A 9098-nucleotide genomic window follows, 5' to 3' on the forward strand; every position below is an offset into this window, starting at 1 on the left:
CTTCCCTTTTAATTATAAAAGTGTGTTTAGAAGTAAAATACTTAAATACAGCTATGAGGAGTCAACGGCAGCCTCAGTTTATAACAAGATAATAATCATAAAGTTACTTATTTTATTGCTAAAACTTAACCTCAATGTATAAGATTTACATCAGTAATTACCAATACCTCAGTGCTTCTGTAGGTACTGTACGATACCTCAGAAGATCTAGGGGCTTAATAGGAGAAGAGAAGCAAAAAGAAGAAGCAAAAATAAAACAGAAAGAAATATTCTTTTTCTGAAATGAGAAGTATCTGCAAAAGAATAACAGAGAATAGTACTCAATTTCATACACTCCACAACTTTATACATATGACACATTTTTCTTCCGATCATTGATTGTAATTTAAATGAATTTTAAAAGGAGTAAAAACATTTTATACTTATCCATATCTGTCATTTGTCATACCACTGTTTACTTTGTGTAATTACAAATTTCCATCTCACTTGTTATGATAACTTTTCTTCTTAACAACTTTAACACCTCTTATAGTGAATTCTGGGTTATGATTTATCTCTATTTTTCTTTGACGTAAAAGCCTTTAATGTGCTCATTTCACAAAATATATATGTAATATTTAAATGTTACAGAGAAGATTATCATGGTCTCTGCACAAGAACGGCACGAAAATTTGTGAGGTGCTCCATATTTTTCAACCCAAGACTTAAACATAGGCAAGTAAATAAATAAATATTGAGAAAGCAAAGAAAAAGATACAACCACAGGCTGTCAGGTGAACAAAGGCAAGCTTAGAGAACAATGAGGTGGAACAATTAAACAACCCACCTACACTCTCTGAAGTTAACAGCAGAAGTAACAAAGCAGATGAATGAGGCTGTAGAAAAAAATCATATCAGAAATAACTTCTCAGATAGCTACTCAGATGATGACCTCAATACAAGACACGCTTAGTGACGCTGGAGCAGATATAGATTTTTAAAAAGGTGCTTAGAAAAATGATGGAAATCTCAAATGTCCAACATAGGAAAGAAGTGGAATCCATGAAACAGATTCAAATAGATATCCAGGAGTTTAAAAATTTCATTAAAAATAAACTCAGTAGAAAGAACAAATGTGAGGACAAACACAAAACAGAGAAGATAGTTTTGCATTTAATGATCAGGAAAAGAAAGATTTCTTTAATATAAGAAGGGACTATGAAAAATCTAAAAGCTGCTAAATGATGAACTGAAGAAAATCATCATATTGATAAAAATCAATTAATAACAGAAGATAGGACAAATGACATAAAAAACCAAAAACCGTTCACAGATGAAATGACAAAATTCTTCTCAAGCATCAAAAAGGTATTTGACATAGTTAATTGAGGTATACATTAGCCATGATCAAAAAATATATGTATCAAGGCATATTATAATAATCTGGATTCTAGAACTTCAATACGAAAGAATATTAAAAGCTGTTACAGAAAAGAAACAAGTCATTTATAAAGTAAAAACTATCAGAATAGAGGGAAATTCCTCAACACAAGACTGCAAGTCAAGAACTTAAAGTGAAGTACTTCAAGGCATAAGAGAAAACAACACCCAGACCAGACTGATATATCCTGTAAAACTCTCTTTCAAAACTGATGGAGAAATAAGGATGTTCCAAGACAAAGAACTGCTGAGGAAATTCATGAAGAGGAAACCAGCACTCCAAAATTTTCTGAAGGACAGTATAGAAAGAGATACAAGGACTACAACTCCATGAAATTTAACAGAATGAATCCACCAGGCAAGGAAATTATTCAGCAAAAGTGATAAAAAGGGAACAAACAACAATAAATTAACATGACAAATGGAAGTCAATATATATCAGTTGTATTCATCAATATGAATACACTCAATTTATCAATTAAAAGAAACAGATGAGAAAATAAATTAAAAAGGAAGATCCAGCAAAATGCTATACACAAGAAACACATTTAAGGGGCCAGTGAGATAGCTCAGTGGACTAAAACACCTGTTTAGGAAAGCTCAGGCAAGCGCAGGGACCATGAAACCACATGCCCTGCCAACCCTGCAGAGTCCAGGCATAGTGGCGCACACCTGGAATTCCACTGCAGTGGAAGCTGAAAACAGGAGGATCACTATGAGTTTGAGCTACATAGTGAGACCCTGAAACAACCAAATACATTTTTTTTTTTAAAAAAGAAACATTTAATTCGGAAAGTAATTCACAGACTGAAAGAAAAGGATGAAAAAAATAACACATGCCAAAACTCACAATACACATTCTTCTCAACTGCATATTGAAATTTGATAAGTAAATGCAAAGCAACTGAAATTACCCCATGTATATTACCAGACTACAGTGTAATGAAATTGGAAATCAAAGGCAAAAGAAATACCAAATTAGGGACAGCCAATATCTCAGCGGATTAAAGCACCCACACATAGGCGCACGGGCCTGGGGTCTGCTGACACAGCAATTGAGAATGGGTGTGGCAGTGCATGCCTATATGCACAGCTCGTGGGAGGCTAAAAACAGGCAGATCACTAGGAGTTCGATTCAGTAGTGAGACCCTCAACACCCTGTAGGTCCTTCCATAACAAAATATTTAAAAAAAGAAGAAAAATTAACAAAATCATCATAAACACATGGAAAATTAAATACAACCTCCTGAACAATGAATGGGTAACAGATGAAATTAAAAAAGAAATTAGACAGATTATTTTTAAAAAATTGTAATGGCAATAGAACATACCAGAACATATGGAATGCAATGACAGCACTTCTATAAGCAGTGAATTCTCATCATAAAAATAGAGTAAGCCCAAATAACTTAATGTTGAAGATCAAGCTTCTAGAAAATCAAGAAAAACTCAACCCCATAACTTCTATGAGTGATGAAATTATGAACATTAGAGTAGAAACTGATGGGACTGACACTAAGAAAACAATACAAAGAAGCAATGAAACAAGTTGGTTCTTTGAAAGATTAAACAAAATTGACAGTCTCAGCCAACCTTATTTAAAAAAAAAAAGGCTTGGATCTATACAATTAGGAATCAAAAGAGTAAAATCACAATAAATACCATAGAAATCTTCATCATAAAGTAACTCATCAATATCTACTTTAAGAAACTATATTCTAATCAGAAATGATACACAGAAAAATGGACAAATTCCTAGAATCACCAAGCAATAAAACTTACCAAAATTGACTCAAGAAGATATAAAAATTCTAAATAACCCAGTATCAGTTTAAAGAAACTGAAGATGTGATTAAAAAAAAAAAAAAAACACTTGCCAAAAAAGAAAAGCTCAGGTCCTGATGGACTTTGAATGGACTGCTAAATCTATAATAAAATGAGGGAAGATCTAATGTCACTAGATGTAAAATTCTTTACTGAAACTGAAAGGGAAGCAATACTTCCACTTTCATTCCTGGAAGCAAGCATTACACTTATACCCAAAACAGGGAAGGATTGCATTAAGACTAAAAAGAAGGGGTAGGAGGAGAAGGTGGAGGGAGTAGGAAAGGAGAGAGGAAGGAGGAAGAGGAGGAGGGGAGAAAAATAAATACTAGAGAGCGGAGGGCAATCTATTGAACACAGAGCAGGCCAAAGACCTCATTAAAATACTGGTAAATAGAATGCAGCAGATCATAATTAAGATTATATACCATGCCAAGTACAACTCATGCAGGGACTGTTCAATATACATAAATCAATAAATCTAAAATATTTATTAACAAAATTAATGACAAAAAACACATGATCATTTCAATAGATGTAGTAAAAACATTTGATACAGTGCAACAAATAGTTGTTGTGAATACTCACAATCAAAACCCTACAAAAAATTAGAATACATGATCTCCCCCCCTTCAGATTCCATTTTTCTATTTCAGGTTCTCAAAGTAAGGAGACAATATCATGTTTGCATATGTGGGTCTGATTTATTTCACTTAAGAGTATGTTCTCTAGTTGCATCCACTTATTGACAAAAGACTCAACTTTATCCTGTTTTATAGCTGAATAATAGTCCAATGTGTACAAATACCACATCTTCCTTATCCATTCTTCAGTTGATGAACATCTGGGTTGTTTCCAGGATTTAGCTATAACAAATTGTGCTGTTATATACAAAGGTGCACCTATATCGCTGTGGTATGAGGTTTTCAGTTCTTCCGAAAAAATACCCAGGAGAGGAATAGCTGGCTTGAATGGAATCTCCAATTCTAGCTTTTTAAGGAATCTCCACAAAATGATAAAATACATCTGTGACAAATCAACAGCCAACATCACACTAAATAGTTAAAAACTGGAAGCTTTCACTTTAAAATCAGGAAAAAGATAAGAATGTCCATTATCACTGCTCTTATCCAAAATAGCTGTGGTAGCATTATCCAGAGGAATTAAGCAAGAAAAAGAAAATTATAAAATAATAATAGGCAAAGAAGAAGCTAAATTATTATTTCTGGATGGTATAATTCTCTACATAGATAAGACCAAAAACTAAATTAAAAGACTTCTACATTAAAAACCAAATCAAGGTATGCAGCTGGATATAATCCCACACTCAAAAATCTATAGCATTCCTGTACACAAGTAATAAACTCATTGAGAGAGAAATTAGAAAGCCAATACCTTTCAATACCTAGCCAAAAGAAATGAAATATCTAGGAATTAATTCAGCAAAAGAGTAAAAGAAATTTTCATTAAAATATACAGTACTTTAGAAAAAAGAATGAAAATAAGATATCAGAAAAATGAAAGGTATTCCTTATTGTTTGATAGGAAGAAACAATACAATGAAAGTGAACATCCTTCCAAAATTGTTAGATAGATTAAATGCAATCTTAATCAAAACACCAATAACATACCTAATAGAATTATAGAAAAAAATTATAATTCACTTGGAACCACCTGAAACCTAGACCAGCCAAGTTATTTTGGGCAACAAAGGCAAGGCAGTGGATGCCATAAGAAATTTAAAAAAGCAAACCTGAGGATTAATCGAACAGATCAGAACATACAACAATGTCAAACACATTCAGCCATCTTATCTTTGACCTAAACAAAACAAACAAACAAGCAAACAAACAAACAAACAAAAAACCTGCACTGGAAGAAAGATAGCCTTTCTAATAAACTGTACTGGAAAAACTGGCTTTCCACCTGCTAAAAACTAAAATCTAGCCCCATATCTCACCATTCACTATACTAAAATTAAAATAGGTCAAAAAATCTAAATAATAAAAAAGAAATACTGAATCTTCTAGAAGACAGAATAGGTAGAATTCTTGAAAACACTGTTATAGTAAAAACTTCATAAACAAAACCCCATCATACTGGAAATATTACAAATAATCAACAACTAGGATCTCATTTAAAAGCTTTTGCACATCAAAGAAATCACAGAGTGAAGAGACAACTACATGTGGGAAAGAATTTTTGCCAGCTGTTTCTAAGACTAAAATCTAGAATATATAAAGGAAAAAAAAAAAAACAGAAACCTAACTTTAGAAACTCAATACAAAAATGGACATCTGAAATGAATAGACACTTTGCAGATGAAGAACTAGAACTAGCAGCTAAATAAATGAGAAAATGTTTATTACTGGCTATTCAAGAGTTGCAAATTAAATTAATGTTGAGACTGCATCTCACTTCAGAAAGAATGGTTATTTTCAAGAATCAACTGATAAGAAATGCTACTTGGTTGAGGAGAGAAAGTAACTCTTCTCCACTCTTTGATATTAGTGCAGAAAGGTGCAACTACTATGGAAATCAGTGTGGAAATTCATAAAAATCTAAAACTAGAAGTTTCATTTGACCCAGTTATTCCTCATCTTAGTATCTCAGCAAACAAATTAAAAGCATCCTACCACAGTAATATATCAACACCCATTTTTTTTCAGTGGCACAATTTGTAATAGATAAATCTTGGAAACAGCCCAAATGCCCATCAAAGGATGAACAGTTAAGGATTTTTTAATACAATGTAGTATTTCTCAGCTATAAAGAAGGACAAGCTTAGGGTCGACCAGATAGCTCAGAAGACTAAAGTGCCTGTTTAAGCAGAGTGCACTGGCCAGGGTTTGATCCCAGGCATGTAGTGCTGGCACCACCCCAGAGATGTGCTGAGCAATGGAGACTGGGGTGTGGTGGGGCACACCTGTAATCCCAGCACTTAGGAGGCTGAAAACAGGAGGAACACTGTGAGACTGATCTACATAGTGAGACCCAGAACACTGTGTAGACCCTATACCAAATACATAAAAAAAATTTTTTAAAAACAAAAAAGGACAAGTTTGAAACATTTCTGGTATAATAGATATTTTTATGGAGATATTTAAGTAAAATAAACTGAATGCATATATTTAAATACTGCTTTGTTTCTCTGGGGTGGGAAACTAAAAGTGTAAATGAGGACCAGGATATATAATAGATATTGGGAAATAGGAACAAAATATTCAGAAGGAAAAGGGAACCTGGGGAGAAGGAAGGGGCAAGAAAGAGAAAGACAAGAGAAGGAAAAAATAGAAAAAAATCTTGTAAATAAGAAGTGGAAAATTAAAAAAAAAAAAAAAAGGAGCAGAACAAAGTTTGAAGGGAAGTGAGGAGAATTGGGGGGAAACAATAAAAGATACATTATGTACAGGTACAAATTTCCTATGATGAATGTGTCATGGTTTGCATATACGTGCCCCCCCCCCCAAAGGCTCATGCAGTCATGGGGCAGCTTCTGGAGTTTGTGATTGATTACTGTGGGTGTGGATGCTGCACCTGCCCTGGGGCAGGTAATTTGCATTACAGTGTAAGGAAGGAAGACCAGCTAGCTGCTTGAGTTGCAGCTACTCCTCCCTTGCACTCTTGCTCTTTGTGGCCACCTTGAAAGGTTGCTTTCTGCTTTGTGCTGCTCTGCCTTGGACCCAGCTGAATATGGACTGAACCCTCCAGTAACTGTGAGCTAAATAAACCTTTCCTTCCTTCATTTTGACTGTGGGGTATTTGTCCTAGCAACGAGAAGAGTAACTAAGACAGAATCTTAGTATTATGTATATCTAAAATGTACCAATAAAATTTTTAAAACCTTTAAAAAAAAAAAAAAAGAGTGCTACGTGTGCTAGTACATGGTCTATTTTGGAGAATGTCCCATGTGCAGCTAAGAAGAATGTGTATTCTATTGTTTCTGGTGAAGCACTCTGTAAAGTTTGCCAAGGTTATTTCCTCACAAGTTTGGTTTAATTCTGTCATTTCTTTGCTGATTTTTTTTCTAATTGATCTATCGCTTTTTGACAGTGGTGTGTCAAAGTCCCCCATTACTATTGTGTTATTGATCATTTAATTTTTCATGTCTGTCAAAATTTGTCTTATGTAGATGGATGCTCCTACATTGGGTTCATATATATTTGTGTTATTGCTTCCTCTTGCAGTTTTCCTTTAAGAAGTATGTAGTGACCTTCTTTACCTCTTTGAATGATTTTTGCTTTTAAGTTAATATTGTCAGAAACCATGATAGCTGCTACTGCTTTTTTATGATTTCCTATAGCATGGACAAATTATTTCCATCCTTTGACATTTAGTCCGTGAATTTCCTTCTGAGTTACATATGTTTCTTATATGCAGACATTGTAAGATTTTTTATCTTAATAAACTCTGCTAGTCTGTTTCTTTTGATTGGTGAATTGGGGCTTTGTACTGTGATGGTTATAACTGATATGCATTGGCTTATCTTTGTTATGTTTTTCTGCTATAGCTTCCACACATTTTCCTTTTTTTTAATCATTTTCTCTGTTTGGTGGTACTTTTCTGTTGTTCTTGAAGATGTGATCACCTCTGTCTCTTTCTAGAATATCTGTCAGTACTCTTTGTAGGGTTAGTTTGCCAGTCATGAATTAATTCATTTGTTCTTTGTCTTACAAGTATCTTATTTCACTATTGAATTTGATAGATTCCATCTGGGTTGGAAGCTATTTTCTTTGAGAATATGAAATACTTCACTCCAAGCTCTTCTTAATTTGATGGTTTGTATTGAGAAACTGGCTGTGATTCTAATGTGTTTCCATTGTAGTTGATCTGTTTTTTCTGTGTATCAGCTTTTAATATTTCCTCTGTTTGCCAGTTTTCTGAGATTTTGATTATTACGTGTCTAGATATAAACTTATTGTGGTTATGGCTGTGTCGAGTTCTATATGCCTTGCTTATATGTATGTTAGGTTCTTGTGTTTGGAAAAGTTTCTGTTAGTACTTCTTCAAATAGTCATGTTATTTGTGTTGTCTCTTGCTACTTCATTGACACCTGTTATTCTCTTATTATTTTTCTTTACATCATCTTGTATCAGCTGAATTGTTATTTCCTGGTTCTTTGTTAGTTTTAAGAGATCTTTCATTTCAGATTCATTAGCTGCACCACTGTCTTTGAGGTCTGAAAGTGTAACTTCCATTTCATTGAAGTGGTTTTTAAGTGAAGTTCTTAATTTCATGAATATCTGATTGAATGTTTCCTGCATTCTAATTCTTTCCTGATTGTTCATTCAGTGTTTCCATCATTTTCCTATATTTTTTATGTAAGTCTTCTTTAGCTGTTCTAAGCAATTCTTTCATGATTATACTCATTTCTTTTTGGACTTGAAAGATTATTTCAGACCTTATGTCATCTATAGCCTGATGGACTAGTTTCTTTACTTAAGGTTCTAATATTTCACAGATTTCAGGTGTGTAATTTCCAAGTTATTGTATGTCCTTCTTGGATTTGCTCTGAGTGGCCTCAAGGATTGAGGCTGTCTTTTGCTTCTGATTTTTGGCATTTTTAAGCTTCCAATAATCACCCAGATACAGTCCAAAAGGCGGCCCAGAGTTCAGCAATGTTCTTACATGGCTTCTAGAAAGCTCCATACCTGTTTGTGCTGGGCCCACATATCTTATTTCTTGTGCATCCCACAGGTCACTCAGAGTCCTCTAAGATCTTAAAAGTTTGTTGGATGATTTTGTTGAATTCACACACCTACAATATTTAAATGGCAATGGAGTACCCATTTCTGACAAAACTAAACAAAAAAAGAGGGATATAAATGCAGGACCATTATGTAGTGATATAATAT

The 9098-nt window shown here is 33.8% G+C and overlaps 1 protein-coding gene and 1 non-coding gene across 7 annotated transcripts in view; one reads left to right on the forward strand and one right to left on the reverse strand.

The window, feature by feature from the left end:
• Positions 1 to 9098, reverse strand: part of Zbtb20 (zinc finger and BTB domain containing 20) — a 1008106-nt gene that overhangs the window by 884505 nt on the left and 114503 nt on the right. The gene's annotated exons all lie outside the window — the stretch shown is intronic.
• LOC111817286 lies at positions 592 to 693 on the forward strand. The gene has a single exon (XR_002821524.1). It is a non-coding gene; the product is annotated as a U6 spliceosomal RNA (small nuclear RNA).

Source organism: Octodon degus, unplaced genomic scaffold (genome assembly GCF_000260255.1).
Source record: "Octodon degus isolate 3935 unplaced genomic scaffold, OctDeg1.0 scaffold00053, whole genome shotgun sequence".
In the NCBI taxonomy this organism is placed as follows: Eukaryota; Metazoa; Chordata; class Mammalia; order Rodentia; family Octodontidae; genus Octodon; species Octodon degus.